Here is a 23,551-nt window from a genome sequence, read left to right as displayed (position 1 = left end):
AAGTTCTAATAGCCATTCATGCAAAGATAAACTGCAGGGTACTGACCCAATTTTACTAGTCAATGACATTACACTTACCATGTCTTAAATAAATAGCCATTTGTTATACACAGTGTCATAGTACCCATATTGCAAAAGGTTCACTACCACATGTGCTCGACAGGAAAATTCTGTACAGCTGTACAGACTAGCGAATTCAGTGCCATGCATTTTTTTTTCATTTTTGGCGGCAGTGGTGGGATTCAGACTCTGCATAGCATAGCCCCTTTGCGAGTAACAGGCATCCACACACACACAAACGATAGGTACACAAAATTACCCCGACATGTAGATACTCAACATAATTTTCTCACCTTATTTTTAAAGCAAAGCTAAATCATCTTTATATAGTAGGCTGGCATGTACTATACACTGGCTAGACTGAGGAGCTGAAGCTATGGTTTTAAGCGCCACAACAACTGGCGGTGAATAACAGTCTTGTCTACCCGGCTACCCCTGCATGCTTGTGTTTAAAATGTACATGTGGTAGCCTAGCGAACGGCAGTCAACAACCAGTTTAACATGTGCCTTTATCCACAATCAGAGGCACTTCTGAATAGTACGGGTTAAAGGTCGCAAAAACAACCAGCCACACACTATTTTGGGGGAACTTCGGTTATAATGATGGCAAAGTCCTTTTGTTCTGACATATTTAGGTCAACTCCAGGAAGGAAAGGAAATTTGTGAGTACACGTCTGTGAGTATATACCCCAAGCACGGACAGAGTTTAACTTTTATATATTCATTTCACACATACATAGCTACGGATAAAAGACAATTCTATATAAACAGCCATTTTGTACATTCGAGCGAGTTCATGCCCTGTTAGTTTTTATGAAGCACATTTCTCCACACACACAGAGGCAGCCGTTTACTTGCTTTGCGCTCACAAACGACACATACACTGGTATTTAATATTAGACTAAACCTGCCATAGGGCATTAAATTCCAAAATCTTGTTCAGACAAAGTGCAACTATTCATTATTATTAGACACGCATCGTCGCTTTGAAATTTGACAAAAAATGGCTTTGGGAATCAGATTCAAAGTACAATTTTTTTTTGTTTCTCGTCACTAAACCAATTTGGCATCGAGGTAATAAATAGTGTGGTTAATGTCAAATTTAATAACATAATATGGTAATTATGTGGGGTACTACAGTTATTACAGGTGATAAGCATATACATGGTGGTGGCCCAGTTTGAGCTCCTATACACACTCTCAAGCATCATTGCAATTAGTTCTGAATCATTTGATCCATTTTTTCTACCAACGAGTTTTGTGTATTTTCTGTAAACTTCTGTAAGGATGCCGTAATAAGGCTAAAAAAATGTTTCGTTGCCCAGCCCTCAACCGACCGACCCAAAAAAATTGGAAATCTTGGGTCCGAGTTTTTGAGGTTTTTAGAAGAAACCTTAAATTTGGACAGAATTAGGGAGTTTTATATTTGTTATTCACTCATTTTATTTATTTAATGCATATTTGATTGAAAACAAGAAGTATTTCTATTTAAATCCAGTCCAAATACACACAAGCATTTGTCAATACTAGCCTTTCCAAAATGGAGGAAAAACCGAGGAAGAGTCCATGAAAAAAAAAGGATCGACCGCAGACTCTCCCAATTTTTGTCTCGGAAGGGCAACCAAACAATTTATTTTTGGGGGGCCTAATCAAACGAATAAATACTATGGCAAGTAAAATGATAAAAAACATCGTGCTTTTATAATTCTTTTTGCTTAAGATCCATATCCTGAAAAAAGATTCCATTTCTATTTCGTTTCCTGATATGAGCAAATTTCCTGCACATTTTCCGTCCTAAATGTTCTGCTAAAATCACACATACATTACATTTTATATTTTCATTCAAAACATTCTGCAATTGATGCAGTTATGGATCAAGATTTCTTGTTTTTTAAACATTGGGCTATTCCATTTAAAATCCACACTACCCCTGTTGAAGATTTAGCTAAAATCTTCTTCAGAGGGAGTATAAGTTTTGAATAGAATAGACAGTTGGGTAACTTCTATTTCAAATACTCACTACAGTTGTGGAAGATATAGGTAAAGCCATAATACAATGGGAGTATGGGTTTCAAAATGATTAACAGTGACCAATTACATTTGAAAAACATACTCCCCCTGTGCAAGATATTTCCAAAATCTCCCATAGGGGTAGTGTTGATTTCAACTGGAATAGCCCAACTGACTGATGCTACATTTGCAATTCTTCTTATGGTTTGAAATAGTTCACACATTATTATAGAACTTTTACTTCACACAAAATTACAGGTCTAATTTAGCAAGCTACCAATATTGGTAAGGAACAGAGGAAGATATTTTTTGTTTATTTTACAGAAAAATCAGAAACAAGATGTTCAGCTTACTGCGCAATTGGTCAGTGATTAGTTAAAGCCAAACCCCATTAATCTGGCACAAAAAAATGCCCATGTCCCTCCCATCTCCCCCATTTGGTTTACCAAACCCCTTAATAATTACAAATTTCATATTTCCAAATAGACCCTCCCTCGGGTCCATGGAGAACGACTGGTAATGTAGATTACATAGCATTAAAAATCAACCCAATACATGGACCCTCCCAGTCTGTAAGCAATTTGCCTTCCAGCTCCCACAAAATGCTGGGAGTTCACTTTTACGGATTTGGAGTCACGCAATCTTTCTATATACCACGTCCATGTTTTCACTACATTAACGTTTGTGTAGCGACTAAAACAAAGATATTGTATCCGACCAATCAACGCAGCTTGGCAGCGGGGATATTTGAAAAGGCTTCCCTAGCTAAATAATGTGCAAACATTTGCAAACCGCACGCGATAATATACGCAATATGGACAATAGGCCTAAGTCCAAGTCGAGTGGTTGCCTTTTATTATTGCGCGTACCATGGGTCTATCAGACGCGTGCCACTTGAGCTCAATACCTCTCAGTTGTTGACAAGTGTCCCATCCGATCTTGCATCACATCCCGCGGCATAGCTTTGTGCTACCATATTTGAATTGAAACTGGGGCGGGGCTTTCGTAATTGACATCGAAACAATGTGCTTCGTTGAACGAATATTTGGAAGGAGATCTCTAACAAATTGGACCAGTCTCGAATCAGCGCTCAATGGACTTTCGCGTTCACTTATAATACGAGTATATTTCTATATTGCTGCATGGTTGACTGTGGTGGGTGTAATTAGTGGCGTCGATTTGTGGATGAAGAGGAATGGGTTTTTGGCATTGAAGAAAATAAGGGGGGGTTACAGTACTTTGGCATTTTTTTCATAGGGCATTATGTAATTATTTATTGTTACATTATCCAGAGATGGAACCGAACCGAGACTGGGGGCCAGTCTAATTTCCAAACAAGGGAAACTCAAAAATCTGACTACCCAGAGCCGCAGCACAGGTGGCAACACCCAAGTATCAATATTTGATATTTGAAAAGACCCAATTTCAAAAGACATAATTCACACATTTGGCTATTTTTTCTTTGATTTCAGTTAACACTTTGGTAAAAAGTAATCAATATTATTATTATTAAAACAGAATTCTTCAATAATGTGTTAATAACCTTGGCACAATCAATTTGTTGTGTCTGACTGAATTGTGCTATTCCAGTTGAAATCTATATAATACTACCAGGGTTATAGCCACGCCGGTCGGCGCCGGCCGGGGGTGGCACGGACCGGGGCCGACCGGCACTAAAAAAAATTAAATTGGATAGTAAAATTAGCCGGCACTCAACTTGGTCTAGCAATAACCTAGCCTTGATCAAGTCTTCCTCCTTACTTTTTCTCTATTCATGCTCGAGGTATCATATACTGGACTCCCTCAGATTTTAGTCAGGTCAGAATTTTTGTGTAGGACGAAGCTGGCAACATGAGCTAGGGAGGAAGTATACCTTGTGGGCATGGTGTGCATTTTGCTCAAACACTACCCCTGCAGTGCACAGTATCCCTGGGGTAAAGTATGATAAGAAAGTCCACTATTTAGCAATTCAAATTAAATGTCAAATAGATTTTCATAAAATTTATATGATGGTAAATAATTATTTTGAAAGAATAGATAACTTTAATACATTGGAAAGAAATAGAAATTTTTGGAAGATGTGACAAAGCTTCCATGAATTTTACATTCACTAACTATGGACGCTAAAGGACTTGAAACAAGTCTAGCAATAACCCTGCACATTACCCCTGTGAAAGATTTTGGAAATATCTTCAACAGGGAGTATGTATTTCAAATGTAACTGGTCTGGGTTAATCATTTTGAAACCTATACTCCCCCTGTATTATGGCTTTACCTATATCTGCCACAACTGGTGTGCAGTATTTCAAAATGGAACTTACCCAATTGTCTATTGTATTCAAAACTCATACTCCCTCTGTGGAAGTCTTTAGCTAAATCTTCCACAGGGGTAGTGTGGATTAGCCCATTTGAACCATCAATTGCATGAGCAAAAGCACAGATACACAAACTGTTTGTTAGTTTATCATTAACTTGTTACTGTATCAAATTTAACAGACCTGTAATATTATCAACAACTATTTTATCATTATTTACAAAGCATTTATCATATTATGCAAAATTGTAAGGTCAAAGTTTATCTAATAGTCTGTCTGTGTTGTAGCGACAATTTTAGTATTTTTGATGATATAGAGTATACAAACATAGGGCCTATTATTCATAACTTGCTCTGTTGATTTTGTGTTTTTGAATAAACAATGCAAGTGCAAAGTGTTACTACAGATTTTGGCACTGAAATTAGATTTGAATTTATGCCAATCAAACATTTTTTAGGCCTTAGCTACGGATAAAAGTACTTGCATATAGGGGGAAATTGATAATTTCCTTAAAAACCAGAAAAAAAGATTTTTCTGTATACAAAAGAATACTGACCCAAATTTTGGAAATTCCAGAAGGGTTTCCCCTTTCAGAATTTGTACATTTTGAATTAGATCTAACACAAACAGCTTTTACACAGTTTCTAAACTGTTTTATGAAGTGATATACAGTCATTAAATATCCCATCACACCTATTTTAGCATTCTTACAGGGATGTGCCATGGATCTGGGATACCTTTTCTGCAATTTTGGTACATTGATGGGTGGATTTTCAGTGATGACCTGTGCTCCCAATTGGGCAAAAGTGCCTTAAAAGCACCACCCAATTTGGGCAAATTTTGGTGCTTTTTGTGAAAACTTTGTATATCCCTGTACAAAATCTTTTGAAGAAGCACCCCCCAGATGGAGAACTTTTGTGAACAAGCAAACCTTTCATCCTTTTGGCCTTGTCCAGTACATCATCTATGATTTGCCTCAAAATATGTAGAGTGTGGCTGTTTGTGTGAGGGTGTGTACATGTGTGTAATGTTTGCATAGTTCCTAGTCTCCCTAAATGTCAGCTTTATGCTGACACACTTCAAAAGTATGTTATTTTAGTCCCCACGGATGACAATCCAAAATGACAAATTCCCCATAGTAATTATCACAGAATGCAACTTGGAATAATTGAACCAATTTTCATCAAACTTTCATATCAATTTCAATTTTAAACAAATTACCGACTAATCTAAATGCTGATGATTTTCAAACAAATTTGTCTCAGTTACTGATATCCATAATAATAGCAATTATCTTCACCTAATTATTATTTCGACTGCTCAGTGCCAGAAGGGTAAGCACAATAGCTGCCATGTGTAGATGAGTACAATATACTGTGTGTAAATTGCCAAATGTTCACAAGGCAGCTATTGCGCTTACCCACTTCTAACGCTGAGCAGTCGATTTGTTTGCATACAGTACATTTATAATCCAAATTCAAGAGATCTGTGCATCTTCCTTAAAATTTAAACGACAATTTTAAGAACCGCTGAACCAATACTAGTCAAGTTTGTACTCATTTGAATGCATTTTTCACATAGATTTCAAATATAACATCAAAAATACAAAATTCTAAAAAAAAATAAAAATTTTGTTATTTTTTAACCCATTTCTTTTACTATTTGTAAGACTACTTAACACTCATGTATGCGGAAAGGGGTAGCTACATCTACCTACGAATAATAAGGTTATCTGTCATTCTATAAACAATCTCCCGTTTCCTTTGTACCTTCATAGCTATAGGCTTATACACTTGAGGTACCGTGCACTAACGCTACAATCTAGAACATTCTCATCTATCATGGCACAGTTCTTTCAGCCGAATACGTTTGCACATTCACAGAATGACCTTTGAATCTGTTGGGCACCCAAACTCATACTCCAAAACTTGAGGTCAAGTTTTGAGATATCATGGATTGATTGTGGGTTATTGGACTATGGATTCGGAAATGAGACCGTTTTTAGCTCTTAGTTTAAAGATCCCGTACCAAACAACACTCATCATGAGTATATTATGTTCTTGCAATACACACCATGACTTAACTCTTTTGGATACTAAGTTAGCACATGATTTTGGTTAAAAATTTGAGGTAAAATATTGCAATTTTCTCTTGGTTGTTTTAGAAAGTGAAAAAAAGATGCATCAAAATGAGGCCAAATACTAGTGGTATTGGGTTAAAAGTTCTTGAGATATTTTAGGTGATGATATAGATTCTGTTGACTTCTTTAGATGCCATGAAAGCTATGATGGTTTGTAAAGTATTAATGTGGTGGTTCTTTAACATCAGTAACACACTGTACACATGTCTATTATGCAGAAATCATGCTATCCCATCATGCATCAATCCATTGCCTCTAGAAACCAGCGTTTACATGACAGTCAATGTTGAAAACTGAAATAGTTGCTATATGCATAATTGACTTAATAATTAAGTCCCTGACCATACTGTGTACCACAAAATACTACATAGTGACAGCAAACTAAGCAACCGATATGATCATCCAAAATCACATAATACGCATATAAATCGTTTGACGGGTAATATTCACACGCATGGCTTGCTATTCCCCGGTCTTCTGCTCCGCACCTGAATGGTGGTCGGTGGTTCAAAACCGAGGTGGAAAAAACAAATTTTCACTTTCACCTCTTTTCTATGTTCCTTCCTTTTTTCCCATCGCCAAAATGGAGAAAGAGGAATTCATAGGGTGATGTTTCATGAACACCGACCATCCTATTCAAATTAAGTACAGCATGGTTCCATGTGTAATTTGGTGCAATATCACCAATGCATCATGGGAAGGCATTATATTTTTCTATTCACTTCTATAACATAAGCCAGAGAAGATATGAACACTTCCCATAATGCATTTCTCCCATTTTAATTTCCTATACTGATTTGCTATCTAGTGCACTATGAGTCGATATTCAGTGATGAAATGTACCTCAATGAACAGAGCACATCCAGATCTTGCAAAATATATTTTCTTGACTATCAATTTAAGTATCAACCCATGTTAACCAGCCTAATCTCAAAATAAAAACAAAGGAACCTGTGCAAAGTAACAGGAGTGTCATTTGATGAAATGAGGTGATGCATCATGTTGCAAAAAGAATTCTGGGAAGGATGATAACCTTCCCTGAGCAGGATTGAGTTTTAAGTTTTTTTTATTTTTATTTAGAATGTCCCTGAACTTAAAAATGTCCCTGGAAATATTTTTAATTTTTTTTTAAACTTGAAAAAAAATTACAAAAAGATTTTAAAAAATTATAAATTCATGTTCAAAATAGGCAAATTTATAATTGATGTTCACATTACAACCTATTTATGAAGTAAAGAAGCATACAAAACAAATGCATTTTAAAATCATTCATAGATTATTATGTGAACATAATTTACAAATTTGCCTATTTTAAACAAGAATTTATAATTTTTTAAAACATTTTTGTAATTTTTTTTTTTTAATTAAAAAAAAATTCCAGGGACATTCTAAAGTTCCAGGGACATTCTAAATCCAAAAAAAAAAACTAATTAAAAAAAAAAAATTACAAATGACACTAGCAATAAGTCCAAAGTCCAGGGACATCTATGCAGTATACACCATTCATTACCCCAGAGCTTTTACCATGGCCATTTAAAAAAAGTACATGTATGTTGTCACAATTGCTAAGTTTTAGCTGAAAATGAAATCATAGTCATACACCAGTTTTGAAAAAGCACACCTTGGTTTATTTAGGTGTGCGATTTGCAGCACACCTAAAAGCACACCTCGGGTTATCCAGGCGTGCGATTTACAGCACACCTGTCACATTGCAAAACTCAATGCCTGCCTGAGCATAAGCTGCCTTAAGCGATCATACTTATAAAACATGGCTAAATTACCCATTACAAAATTTTCATTTGAAAGGCAATCTGAAATTACAATCCACATTTTCCTAACTAAATTAGTGTTGATTTTAATGCGCAATAATGATATAAACAATTACACAGTTTTACCTTTTAAGAAACGCATGGGAGTGGTTGGTGAAAAATAAGCGGCGTTAAATAATTTTCGATAAGCACCTAAAGAAAACATTGTGTTTCTCTGAATGCTTACTCATGTAATTTATATCGTGTATATGGGCCGTGGGTTTTAAACACAATAAGGCCTAATCATGTGCCGTCTGCATAAAAACTTGGTTTCGTTTTACGCTCTCAAGAAAGCTAAATTTGGGTCAATCTTTTCATTTTAACCTAGTATTGCTTGGGAATCAAAGTGATATCGGAAACTTGTCGAGGAAACGTTGAACTTTATAATTAAGCATTAATCATCCCATCCAGGGGTTTTGGATACGATATAGTATTAAAGATTTTGTAGGATTATAAGCACTGCATCTTTAAAAGCTTTTAATATCTTAAAATGGATTTTATGAGAAAAATAAAGGAAATCTAAGATAAGACAGCTTGAGTTTAGGAATGTCAGAGTCCATTTCAATGTTTTGCCCTAAAAATTGGTTGTTGTTCTAATTTGTTGGTGTTTCTAGTAAGAAACTTAAATCTAGCGTTTATAAATTTCAATTTAAAGGATTACTCTGGGGAAAATCTCAAAAGGCAGGTAATGCTTTTGTTACATTTTGTTTAGCTGTTTGTTTGTCTGTTGGATTATGAAAAGCATAAGAGCAAATGTAATCAAAAATCCCCTTAAAAAGGAAGAGCAATGGTAATCAAAAATCCCCTTTAAAAGGAATGACTGATTACATGTATAATTCCAAATGATTCATGATTTGAATAGGGCATACACACAGCAAAGTAAAATAAATTATAATGTAAATTATATATCATACATTGAAAGTACATGCCCCAGAACCAGGGATCTAGCAGGGGCTCAGCCCCTCCCTAATAATTTGGATATGGTGTGTGGGGGGCTTAAATACCATTCAGCCCTTGACCTATTTTTTACCAAATTTCCTGACATCCCCCAGAATAGATCATCAACAACATTTTGGTTATATTAGTGCCCCATGTTGAAAATCTTTCAAAGTCTATTTTGCAAGATAGTTTTATTATGACAATGTCAATGGCAGATAGAACGATGGGGCTATTCCAATTGAAATCCATACACCCCTTATAGAAGACATGCCCTTGATCTTCCAAACAGGGAGTGTGAATTACCAATGGGATTACCTCAATGGGTGACTCCATTTTGAAATTCACACCCCCTGTGTCAATGGCATATTATGACAATGTGTATTATGACTATGTCAATGGCAGATAGAGTGATGGGGCTATTCCAATTGAACTCCATACACCCCTATAGAAGACATGCCCTTGAACTTGCCAATGGGGTTACCTGAATGAGTGACTCAATTTTGAAATCTACACCCCTGTAAGGAAGATTAAGGTCATGTCTTCCATAGGGGGTGTAAGAATTCCAACTGGAACAGCCCATGTTACATCTCAATCCCTCCCCTGGTTCAGTTACACTTTTGTAAATGTTGAATGTATGTATGACTCACTATGTTAGTTATTCATGATCGTATTTCATGACACAAGCGACAATATCCCCAGCAAACATACTCTTCTCCTCAAAACCTAATCCCATGTTACTAAACATCCCGCTGTTTGTAAATTAGGGATTTTCCCCAACTCATCTTCATGTTACAAACATCACCTTGGTATTGGGTTGTCAAAGGTAGCCCAATTGGGTGCTGTTTTGAAGATTTTCCCTGTGACTTCAGCCATTTCTTGACACAGAAACCAATGTTTAGGACACAAATTGGGTGACTTTTCCACATTGACGCCTGCAGCTTTCAGTAGTGTCCTGCCCATAGAAATCAATGGGTTTAAGTGAAAATTTGGGCAACTTTTCTATGATTTGACTCATGATTTCAGGGCTTAAATTTTCTGGCAACACCACTGATATCCCCACACTCTCCTCCAGTAGCTTGACATGATAGAATATACTTATTTCAATTTCAAAACAAAATTAACTCAACAACTTCATTCCTGCTGTTTGAATATAAAATCAAGTCTGCGGGAACTCCTTATGTTGTGTTGATAAAAAAGTTGTCGAGATCACATTCGAAATCCCACCGCTGCCACCATCAGTGTCATGTCTCAGCATTCCATAGTAGTAGGCAGCTGCTATTCAAGACATGTATGACTGAAGATGGGACATGTGAAATATTCAGCCTGACCAGACCGGACCCTTCTTGACGTCATCGTCCCGTATTTACTAAGTAAATCACGATTATAGATGCGCTTTATTCTTGGATTCCGAGTCTTGGGGTCAATGTCTCAATCCCATGTCTTTATGTATTTAGGTGATTCAATATCGTACACTTCCCATAATGCTTTTCTCACATTTCCTGTACTGATTTGCTATCTAGTGTAATATGGATCGATAGTGATGAAATAAACCTCAATGAACAGAGCACATCCAGATGTTACAAAATGTGTTTATTTCTTCGACCCATGTTCAACCTAGTCTATTCTAAAAACACGGCCCAAACAGAACCAGTGCAAAGTAACAGGATTGTCATTTAATGAAATGAGGTGATAGGCCTATATCATGTTGCAAAGGATTCTGGGCAGGGTATAATATCTTCTCTGGGTGATGTGCTACTGTAAAAATGATCATTTTTGTGAGTGTATTTTTTGTGGGCTTTGCTGGTTATGAACTGACGTTTCGGGTTTGGGTTAAAATGTGACGGATTATACAGACCTAAAGGTCATACAAACATTTTTAAAATGTTCTATAAAACTAAACAGCATTTTAAAATGTTGCCAAAATTTGATATCAAAATAGTTTTTGCCAAACTTAATAAGGGGGTGGGGTAACCCTGTTGGTTTAGGATAAGGATTGCCTTCAAAGTCACATACAATGTCAAATATTATCCCCCTTTATGCATCTATCAGGGATGAAAGTGGCCTGAAGTGACTTGGCAGGAAAAGCCTGAAAAGCGTGTAAATTTGGGCTATAAAGCCTCAAAACGGGCTGAAAATAAATAAAAGTGCGGAAATTTGGAGTAGCAAAAGGCCTGAAATCAGGCAATTGCCTGAAAACTGACATCCCTGATCTATGTGAAATATGAGAAAATATTCAGCATTATACTAATTAGCACAATTAGCAAGCAAATACATTGGTACGTGTGAAGTGCACTCTGGTTTGGCATCCCTGAAAGCCTGAAAAGGGGACCCTTGACCGCCTCACATATCCCTGTACCCACTATTATTATATTAGTGCCACCGCCCTGCCCCTTCCTCCAGCAAAAAACAAACTTTATAGGGGGCTTGAACATAGTGCCACTCACTGCAGTTGAAACATGTTCCGAGACTTTGGCTGCTCAAAATCAAGAAACAAATGCTATAATAGCAGTGCGACATAATTTTTATTTTTAGAAAAGCTTTTAAAATTCATTGAACATATCACATCTTCACACCTTTGTAAATATGGCATACCTCAACTTTGTCCATCTTATTATCTCCGCCAATTCCTGATACTAGAGCAAGTTTGTTTACTAATCCTAAACTCATTAGGGAAACTCTAACCCAATTAACACTGTGTTACTAATTGCTTGTATTCATATCACACTCAGGCCCAGTATCATCAAGAGGATTCCGTGCTTTTAAGTTGAACCTTTGCGACGCTCACCGAAACGGTCCTCGCACGAGCTCCCAGCGAGCCGTGGTTTGTCTTCAAATTTGATTTGGATAAAAACTAGGTAAATTAATCACCTTTAAATAACATTGAGCATGTGAAGCCTGTGCATTTAGCCTTGTAGCTACTGATGCAAACGACAAAACCGTAATTTGGTTAAATAATGGCCATAGTCAAAATAGGGCTGCTCCAGTGCTTCTGGTAGCGAAATAAAGACATGCATAGAGTAATATAACCCTGTGCATGACCACAGCACCAAATTTTCGAATTTTTTTTCAAAAACTCACAATTTTTCAACTTCATCATCAAATTTAAAATCTACACCCAAAATGCATTCAAATGAATCCAAACATGCCTAGTATTGGTTCAGTGGTTCTGATTTTTAACAAGGACATTTTGACGAGAACTTGAGAGTTTGATGGCTATTTGCATGCAAAGTGCTTGAAAAAACTTATTATCTTACATGTTGTTTATATAGAGCTAGAGACAAAGATGAGAGCCAGAGGTATTCAAACTTGTACACTGTTTAAACTGGAGTTGACTGGCCTGGTGAGTTCCAGAGAAGATATTTTACATTTCCCATAATGCATTTCTTCTGTTTCAATTTTCTGTACTGATTAGCTGGTGCAACATGGGTCAATAGCGTCAAAAAGTAAATAAAATATGCAAAATATGTTTTTTACATCTTGACTATGGATGATGTTCAGCCAGGTCTATTCTCAACATGAAAACAATTTAGGGCACCAAGTAACTGGTGTCATTTGATGTAACGAGGTCATGCATCATGTTGCAAAGGATTCTGGGAAGGGTAAGACATCTTCCCTTGGTGATTTTCAGTTCTCTGAAGCTTACTATTCAATTACTGAAACCAATGATATCCGGAAGCTAGAAAATACAAACTCAGTAAATGCTGCTGTTATTACTCCTTTAATTCCTGTGATGCCCCAATTCATCAAATACTGGCTATTTTCACCCTGATTAAACAACTTTGATCCCATAATCTGTGAGGTTTCATGTTGATTTATACATCTTTTTGTTTTTAAAATTTGAAAAGCAAAATTATATCAGGTAGCTTTAGCCGTCTGATATAATGTCCTCATACAAAATCTTTATTTTATTCAATAGGCCTATGTCTATGATTGCAGACATACACAGGTGATGAGTGCAACCTGCTTGTACTGCAGTGCGATATATTCAAAAATTGTTTTAACCTATTGCTGTGGTAGATATCCGAATTTATTATAACCTATTGCTGTGGTAGATATCCGATTATTACATCACTTCAACAGCGAATTATAGTGACACATATAGGGTAAACCAAATGACTCTAATCATCATAATAATACTTTTTTTCTTACCCTTGTCCACTGACTTTCATTTGCACTATCATGACTTTGTTCCGGACACAAAGCATGTAGCCATGGAAAACTCCCACACGCAAAATAAATTGTTTACTAACACAAATAAAGGAACACTTAATTTTGACAACCTCATTTGTAAAGCTGTGATATCTCCGAAATATCCCATTTTCTTCATGATTAAACTTGAATAAACACACAGGTGGACCTTTTTTCGGACGGCCATGACCTAAATCGTATCTCAATACAGAAAAAGGAAAAATACGATAATATTTTATTTACAGTTGCTACAGGGCGTATACCTTTATATTCCCTTTATATTCTGCATATTATAAACCCACACATTGCATTCATCTAGCAAATACAAATAACCTTTCCACGCTGAATTTTTTTGCATCGGTCAGCAGCAATGGTCATCAACACCGACATGACCTATTTCCATCTTTCACGCATCATCACCTTCGCCTAGAAATATGTCCACTGGATGACCAGGTCGTCTATCAATCGTCAAAATATAATCTTTGGCAGATTATATTTTCATCACAACATCTTTTAATAAATAGTAACCCTCTTTTGTTTTTATGAAATAATATTCACAAAAAATATGAAGCAACATTGTAATAGAAACTAGAAACACCAAATTTAGTATAAAAACACAATTTTACTAAATTTAAAGCTCATCACAAAATTCGGTAAATTTAAGTTCATGCAAAATTAAGTCTTTTGCTAGTGCACTAAATTAACCTGAAAGGGGAACTACCTCATATCAAAATGCAAATTTTGAAAGTGTGAATTTTGATACTCTGCAAACGAGAAAATTATTCTGATCAATTTTATTTTCAGTTTCCTTGGGAAAGCTGTAATTTTATTCAAATCGTTTTGCATTTCATCTCTAAATATAATGTACTCTCAAATTTGATTGTTCTCTAATTTTGAAATTAATCTTCAAAATTTTGATATCAATATTCTAATTTTAATTTTCAAATGTTTTGCATTTTTATGATCTGGAATTTTGTACATGGGCAATTCCAGTTGAAATCCATACACCCCCATGGAAGCTATGACGTTAATCTCTCACACAAGGAGTGTAGACTTCAAATAGTGTCATTCATTTCAGGTAACCCATTTGAAATTCACACTCTTTATGTGGAAGATTAAGGTAATGCCTTCCACAGGGGGTATGGATTTCAACTAGAATAACCAATTTTTCACCGCACATTTTGTATTTGATCTCATACATTTGATCTCATATCAATTATATTTGAATTTAAATAGACTTATAAATTTGGTTATTTTGTAACTAAAACTAATTTTATATCCGATTCTGATTAGTCCGTTTTGGCTCCTGTGGCAAGCAAAACCAGGTCTTCAACCAGCAGAGACTACCTGTTCAATATATAGTCACTAGCATACCAACAACGTCACATCAGGTCTTCATTCAAGACTACTACCTGCTCACTAGCTTACCAATCAGATCGCATAACAATCTGATCTGTTGCGGTCCTAATCTGATTCTGATTAGTCCATTGTGGCTTAGGCCTATATGGCACGCAGAACCAAGTCTTCAACCAACACTACCTGCTCACTAGCTCACCGATAAGATCACACCAGGTCTTCATCCAATTATCTTCATATCAATTATATTTGAATTTAAATAGACTTATAAATTTGGTTATTTTGTAACTAAAACTAATTTTATTTTGTATTTTTACCAACAACGTCACATCAGGTCTTCATTCAAGACTACCAACTGTTCACTAGCTCACCAATCAGATCGCATAATAATCTAACCTGGTGCCGTCCTAATCCGATTCCGATTAGTCCATTTTGCCTCATATGGCAAGCAGAACCAAATCTTCAACCAAGACTACCTGTTCATTAGCGTACCAATATCACATCAGGTCTTCATCCAAGACTACTACCTGCTCACTTAGGGGCTGTGCAATAATTATGAGCCCTGGGGGAGGGTAAAATTGGGGGGGGGGCAAGAAATTTTTGGCGAGCCGAAAGGGGGGGCAAGCGATTTTTGGCCAGCCGAGAGGGGGGGCAAGCGATTTTTTTTTTTTTTTTATGAGGCGCCTTTTAAATAAAACGCTCTAAAAAGGCTTAGGAAAACAGTACGGAAACGCTTTAATATGCAAATTTTCCTGCTCGCTGCGCTCGTAACATATATCTAGACCATTTAAGGTTTGAAAATTGGGATCCCAAAAATTTGGCATGTGTAAGGGGGGGGGCAAAGATTTTTTGGCGGACCGAGAGGGGGGGCAAGCGATTTTTGGCAGGCCGAGAGGGGGGGGGCAAGCGATTTTGGCGGGCCGTTCGAAATTTTACCCCGGGGAAAATAATTATTGCACAGCCCCTGCTCACCAATAAGTTCACATCAGTCTTCAACCAAGACTACCTGTTCATTAGTACACCAATTACATCACATCAGGTCTTCATCCAAGACTACTACCTGCTCACTTAGCTCACCAAATAAGTTCACATCAGGTCTTCATCCAAGACTACTACCTGCTCACCCTGGGGCTCACCAATAAGATCTCATCATAAAACTGACCTGTTGAAGTCTTAATCCGATTCTGATCAGCAAACGGCAACTTCGTTCACATGTTATGACACTACCCGATCACATCAGGTCTTGATCCAAGACTACTACCTGCTCACCAATAAGATCTCATCATAAAACTGACCTGTTGCAGTTCTAATCCGATTCTGATTAGCCCACGGCAACTTGGTTCACATGTTGTGACACTACCAGATAAGCTTCTTAATAGTGTCTAGTGCAGTGTACTACCAGATATTTGACTTCATTAATCTCAGCATTTGCATGAAAAGCATCAGAACTGCAGGCTATGGGTTGGAAAATATGATCTGGGTGAAACAAAATGCAATATTTGGGGAAGAAAGTTGTAATATATTAAAATCATGATGGTTCATGATGTCAACAAATATTAAGAATTTATGAAGAGGATGCATGGATGACAACTTGCCCATATATAGCATGCACTCTAAAATTCTATAATAATTTTGTTTCTCCTATGATCAACTTAAAGAAGTATGAAGTTCAACAAATGTGCAACTTTATGAGCCTACACTTGTAAATATCATGTTTTATTTACTTTGAAAATTGCATGTATTTTTGTATTTTTATTTTGTACTTAATAATAATAGTTGTATATAATTAAACTATATATATAAATTGCATGTTGATGATTGTTGTTTTTAAAGATTTGTAAATGTGTAGCGGGGGCCCCATGTTAGACCAGTTATTTGGCTGAATTGGGCTACCATGGATAAATATTAATAAAATAAATAAATGGCATTATCTTTTCCTATTAATATCTTTACATTTGACCAGTTGTGTTTACCAACATCTCAAATTGAAAATAATCAATACATCAGTTTTTGAATCTGAATTCTTCATGATGTCTTCTTTAAAACCTTTTTCTGAATTTTGTGACCCCATGCCTAAACACAAGAGCCTCAAAGTACTCCCCAGTGTAGTGTACAAAAACTGCTGATAGAGATTTAAAATTAAATTTTTTGAATCTGAACAGTGTGTTGTCACTTCGAAATATTGATAACGGATTCTGTGGATAAGAATCTTATAAATTTCATAGAGTATTTCCTTGTGGGATAAAACACCTCAACTTAGGTTTACATTTATACTTCCCCATTATGCTAAATTGAAATTAGTAATTCCAATTGCATTTAAGGTCAGTACGACACCTTCCCAGGCTTCCCTTCCTACACCAAAGGGTATTGACCCCTAATGCTTGTTAACATAAAATAACAAGCTATTTTAGCTGATTTTTCTTGAGTAAAGTTGTGATTCTTTTATTATGCTAGGCATTGGACCCATACTGAGCCTTTTATTCATTTGGTTCAGTCCACAGAATGCCTGCAACTGAATGAGGAACTGTATGTACCACAAAGGGCATCTGAGGTCATGTTTATTGACTTGTTCAAGTCCATGGTCAGTCAAATTTGCTGTTATGTCAAATTATTGCACTCCCTCTAAACAGGGTGTCTTCTCTATTCTATGAAGGGAAAATGAAGGTCATGCCTGAGGTATTCTTGAGCTGGGCTACCAAATTGGCTATCCAAGAGCTTGTGAGGGTGCTAGAGCATTCTGTGGTCTGCACTATACCTTTGATAAAATGGATCAGCTGGACAAATCTTGTTAACCCAGCAAATGCAAAAATGTTTTTAAAAACATTATAAACATGAAACATTTTTCAATGTTTATGTGCCCTAGCTGCTCTGGGGAAAGATTAAAAATTTGTTGACATTATAAACATGTTATAAACATCTTCTGGTTTTCGCCGAAACATTTTAGGGTTACATAAAGGTCACTAAAACATTTTTAAAACACTTTATTAAGTTTAACAAAAAACACTACAACAACATTTTTAAAATGTTGTCAAAATGTTATTGTAAAATATTTTCCGCTAACATGTTTACCAAATATTTTGTCAACACTTAAATAACATTATGTTCGTATTTTTGTCCAGTAAGTGTTCCAAAAAAAATTTGAATTATTAAAATACTCTCTAAATGTAAAAGAGTGAAAATTTCACTCGGAACTTGGAGTGATTTCATTCTCACTCTATTCGAGCGGTTAGTCGTTCTTTTAGAGTGAAAAAAAGCTTCTACTCGGTCAATGTAGATTCACTCCTTACAGAGTGATCCAAAATTACCGCTCAATTTCAGAGTGAAATTACAATCACTCTTTGCGGAGTGAATCCACAGTTCGTACAGCCAATCAGAAAGCCGGATTTTCACGCTGAGAGCCACAAAAAATTGTGATTATTCATTCGCGAATAGTCGTTGCAGCAATGGCGAAGAAATAGCCAATATTTTCGTTGGTAAGTATACTTTGAACTATTTTATTTATATGTTGAATCATTGCAGATTGTATTTGACAACTAAAAATCTGATGTTACTGTCTCAAAGGTGATAATTGTACCCATGAAGCTTCTTCATTTGTTGAACACATTGATTCACATTGTCGGTCCGGCATTACGGTAGCACACTCATGCACTGCTATCCATACCTGGTACATGTATTACTTCATAAACCTGTAAATGATTGAGTGTACTTGTGTAATAATTGTAATGTTTGTTATACTGCGTCAGCCTTTTTATTGTTAGTATGTACCCGATCACATCTCCGAGTCCGATGCGCTAGTCATGCTATACATACCAGTAGCCACAGGATCACATGCAGCAAGGCCAGGCCATACCTAGCTAGGCTTAGGCTTTAGGGTCAGGCCAAAGCATAGGTCTGTTATCTCTGACCAGTCTCTAATTTATCATGTTTATATACTGCAGCACATTATATCTGCATGTGTGATGCCAAAAGTCAGAGGACTATAGGCCTCTAGCTAGGCTTAGGCTATAGGGTCAGGCCAAAGCATAGGCCTGTTATCTCTGACCAGTCTCTAATTTATCATGTTTATATACTGCAGCACGTCTATCTGCATGTGTGATGCTAGGCCCATAGTCATACGTCACTAAGCTTTTAATCATGCCAAATTACCATTTTAATCTTAATTAACATGTAATAACACTTATTGTGTTGTAATTCCTTTGCTCACAAAAATACATGAATGAATGAACATTTTGTGCCTATTTCTGTGATTATTTTTTGTCAGTCTCATTCACTTCTTTATTTCAGAGCTATTAAATTTCCTCACTCTTTTTGAAGAGTGAATTTCACTCTAAAAGGAGTGGTCACTCATACAGCTCCAAGGAGGAGTGGAAAAACCACTCTTTTTGAGCTGTTTTTCACTCTTTCACATTTAGAGAGTAGTTTATACCCTTTATAAATATGACCCAACATTAAAACATTTTCTGTAACATTTTGCATTTGTTGGGAATGCTCCAAATACCACACAGGCAGATTGCATGTCATGCTTCTTTGAAGACAAGAAATTTCTTACAAACCCCATGGATCAGATTTATGTCCTTTATACTTGTTTGTTTCACCTCGATTTTGGTAGTGACATAGGTGTGTATTTTGTTGGTCCCCGCATCGATTCCTGACCGCTAACCTAATTCCACAGAGTGTATACGCATGCATACAAGGGCGGATTGATGGTACGATTGTGGCACAACCACATAAACACACAAACATCACCACCAAACTGGAGGTTGAAACAATGGATTGTTTCTGGGTATGCCCCTGAACCACCCCAGTCCCCAGTAGTGATGAACAATGCATGATATGCTTCTTCTAACATTGTTCCCGCTGAACAGTAACACCTCTGACATGCAGCCCTTGAACCACCCCAGTCCCCTAGTCATGCTGAACAATCACCCATGACAATGCTTCTTGTAACATTGTTCACCTGACACCTCTGACATACAGCATAACATGCCAAATCAAATACTGTGGTCAAATGAGATTATTAAATTCAGGTAACATCAACATCTGGTAGAGAAGGGAGGGCAGCCTTTTCCTGGAATAGCCACTGTACATTGGCATTAAAAAAGTTTTTATTGTCTTATTCCAAATCGACCCAGAAAATTAAAAAATCACAGTCGCATTTTTAAAATATTTTTTGCACTTTACCGATTTCACCTTTCCTTTGCATGTTTTTATATGATTTTTATGTACCGAAACATAAAAGAACATAATTATTTGCTTGTTTTAATTTTTCGTGGCAGCTGCGTTTAGTGTAAAATGTGTAAAAATTAATGTTCAGCTAAATTTTTCACTTTTACAGTTAACAGACATATCTGTACACAATTTTACACATTTTTCCTTCTGGGATGTAAGTTTTTTTGCCTGAATTCAGGCTTTTATGTAATCCAGATTTACGCAATTTCTTTTATTTTCAACCCCGTTTTAAGGCCATTCTGGTCATTTTCATGCTGTTTCAGGTTTATTCAGGCTTTTTGTCAAAAGTAGACTTTTATCCCTGTTTCATTTATATTTCAAATGTTTTATAAAAATAGTGCTTATGAAATTTCATTGAAATAATATCCGTTTGTACTTACAGACTAGTCTTGTTTTACCTAGTGCTGCATAGGTCCCCATCTTGTTTGGGAAGAAGATGGACAGAGTTTCAAGGAAGGGGAGAAAAGAGGGAAACCGGAATGAGAAAATCAATTAATGGACATGAAAAAATATTGAACTTATCTCAGGGGCTTTCAAATTGAAACATTTGAACAAACACTACATGTAGGTCTCACAGTTTGAACTGAATCCACATTGATGCAGTTCTTTTTAAATCCAGATTAAATTATCAAGTGGATTAGTGCAATAGCCGGCCATGTGTCATTTTTTATCCACATCATTTTTTGAGAAGTTGGGTTTTACTTCGAGCTATAGTTTGCTAGGATGGTCAGTGTTGGTTTTTACTTCGCTATAGTTTGCTAGACTGGACTACACTGGACTCAGGAGGCAGCAGACTTCAGGACAGCAATGGAGGACAGAAAGTTGTGGAAAGCCATCACAGTTCGAGGACACCACTGGAATTAAGCAAGTAAGTAAGCAAGTTTGCTAGAATGGTCAGTGTTGATGACAAAGTCTATAAGCCTTATATCCCCCCTATGGAAGACATGACCTTAATCTTCCACATAGGGAGTGTGAATTTCAAATGGGGTTACCTGAATGGGGGACTCGGGACTCCTTTGGAAATCTACACCCTTTGTGTGGGGGATTAAGGACATATCTTCCATAGGGGGTATAATATGGTTTTCATCTGAGAATTGCCCATTTTAGCAACCATTATCGCGAATCTCAGCCAATGCAACTGTCCTAATTTGTCAAAATTACAAGTTATGTGCTGGTTATAAAACACTGAAATGGGCAATTCCAGTTGAAATCCATACACCTCCTGTGGAAGACATGACCTTAATCTTCCACACAGGGGGTGTATATTTCAAATGGAGTCATCCATTCAGTTAACTCCATTTGAAATTTTTACTCCCTGTGTGGAAGATTATGGCCATATCTTCCACATAGGGTGTATGGATTTCAACTGAAATAGCCCAATAGTGCATGATGGGAAGACCTAACTCACTGATATGAATAGAGCCTATGTTTCATGAGCAAGTAAATCGTTGACCACAGTGTGTATCCTGTAGCCTATAGGGACAAGTTTGTGAGTATAACAAAATTAAATGAATGTAAAGGACAGAATTTCTTTCTGTGGCATGCCGGATGGATTAAGTATATTAGAGTAAGTGATAGAAGGAACAGGATGAACAGTGTGCGGACATTGGCCAGCCAACAAAATAGCTGAGGAATATGTTCTCATGGGTAAAGATAGTTCTTAACTCTCTCTATGCGGGCGTCTATACAGACGACAAGTTTAATTTTTTTAATAAAAATTTCAGAATTGTATATCTTCATGACCATATTTGGAATCAGCATGAAAAATGCATTAAAATGAGTACAAACAAGCCTAGTATTGGTTCAGTGGTTCTTAAGAGAGCTCTTGATATTTTGAGGAAATATCTCAAAACTTGGACTTCTTATGTTGAAGCCTATGTGGCTAGTATGCAGAGCATTAAAAATACACAAGGCCCCATCCAATACCATACACAAAGAAAATAAAGCATTGCATAACCAGGCCAGTCAAGACATCATAATAAAATGTCCTATATTAGACAATAAGTAGGCCAAATAAGATACTTATAGCTTTAGGATAAAAATGATAAAAGCCATTATCAACAGCACTTAAATTGTGGGTTTGATTTCACACACAAGGGACATTGCAAACATAGTCAATTATCTGGAAAAGAGTTAAATAACTTGTGTTATCAGCAGTAGATAGCATGAGTACGAGTTTTTTAATACTGTTACTAGTTGATATAGGAGGGGTGTTTTATCAGCAGTAGATAGCAACAGTCTTCTAATAGTTGATTATAGGAGGGATGTGTTATCAGCAGTAGATAGCATTATTTTGAGTCTTCTAATACTGTTACTAGTTGATATAGGAGGAATGTATTATCAGCAGTAGATAGCATGATTATGAGTCTTCTAATACTGTTACTAGTTGATATAGGAGGAATGTGTTATCAGCAGTAGATAGCATGATTATGAGTTTTCTAATATGTGATCTTATGTATTATCAGCAGTAGATAGCATGATTATGAGTCTTCTAATACTGTTACTAGTTGATATAGGAGGGATTTGTTATCAGCAGTAGATAGCAATGTTATGAGTCTTCTAATACTATTACTAGTTGATGTAGGAGGGATGTGTTATCAGCAGTAGATAGCATGATTATGAGTCTTCTAATACTGTTACTAGTTGATATAGGAGGAATGTATTATCAGCAGTAGATAGCATGATTATGAGTCTTCTAATACTGTTACTAGTTGATATAGGAGGAATGTGTTATCAGCAGTAGATAGCATGATTATGAGTTTTCTAATATGTGATCTTATGTATTATCAGCAGTAGATAGCATATTATGAGTCTTCTAATACTGTTACTAGTTGATATAGGAGGGTGTGTTATCAGCAGTAGATAGCATGATTTTCTAATACTGTGTTACTAGTTGATATGGGAGAAACATTGTGCAACTTAAGGGGGTTCGAAACGATGTTTCTGGAAAACAGAAACTGAATTTAGAACCATTTGAATAGATTGAATAAGTTAAGCTAAATACACTGAGCAAAATAGTTTTTGTTTGAAGGAAATCGGACATACGGTTGTCAAGATATACATGTTTTTAGTTTCTTTGTATTCTATTGTTTTTGCCAATATATTGATGAAGTTAATGAGGAAAATTGGCATAATGTGCTCATGAATATTCACGTTTGCCAATATTATACCAATATCTTATGAATAAACCTTCATACTACTTTTATTTTATATGATTTTGACATGAAACTTTGCCAATGTGTTTCTATGGCCTAAAACATTAACATGTGATTTTCCGCCCATCTAATTTGCATATTTGCATAATTAATTAGCATTATACTTAAAGCTAATTAATTATGCAAATATGCAAATTAGATGGGCGGAAAATCACATGTTAAAGGTTTAGGTCATAGAGACACATTGGCAAAGTTTCAGGTCAAAATTTTAAAGGTAAAAGTAGTATGAAGGTTTATTCATAAAATATTGGGAAAATATTGGCAAAAATTAATATTAATGAGCACATTTTG

At 36.1% G+C, this 23,551-nt stretch overlaps 1 protein-coding gene across 14 annotated transcripts in view; it reads right to left on the bottom strand.

The window, feature by feature from the left end:
- Positions 1-23,551, bottom strand: part of LOC140144513 (muscleblind-like protein 1) — a 480,574-nt gene that overhangs the window by 233,217 nt on the left and 223,806 nt on the right. Inside the window, exon 1 of one of the 14 annotated variants that reach the window (XM_072166325.1) lies at positions 354-491. The exons of the other annotated variants lie outside the window; for them this stretch is intronic. The gene's annotated coding sequence lies outside the window, so the exon portion shown is untranslated. Of the gene's footprint in view, positions 1-353; positions 492-23,551 lie in introns of those variants that run through there. 14 annotated transcript variants of the gene reach the window in all.

Source organism: Amphiura filiformis, unplaced genomic scaffold (genome assembly GCF_039555335.1).
Source record: "Amphiura filiformis unplaced genomic scaffold, Afil_fr2py scaffold_60, whole genome shotgun sequence".
NCBI classification, from domain to species: domain Eukaryota; kingdom Metazoa; phylum Echinodermata; class Ophiuroidea; order Amphilepidida; family Amphiuridae; genus Amphiura; species Amphiura filiformis.
Note: the sequence above shows the minus strand (reverse complement) of the source record. Positions and strands in the feature narration are given on the sequence as shown.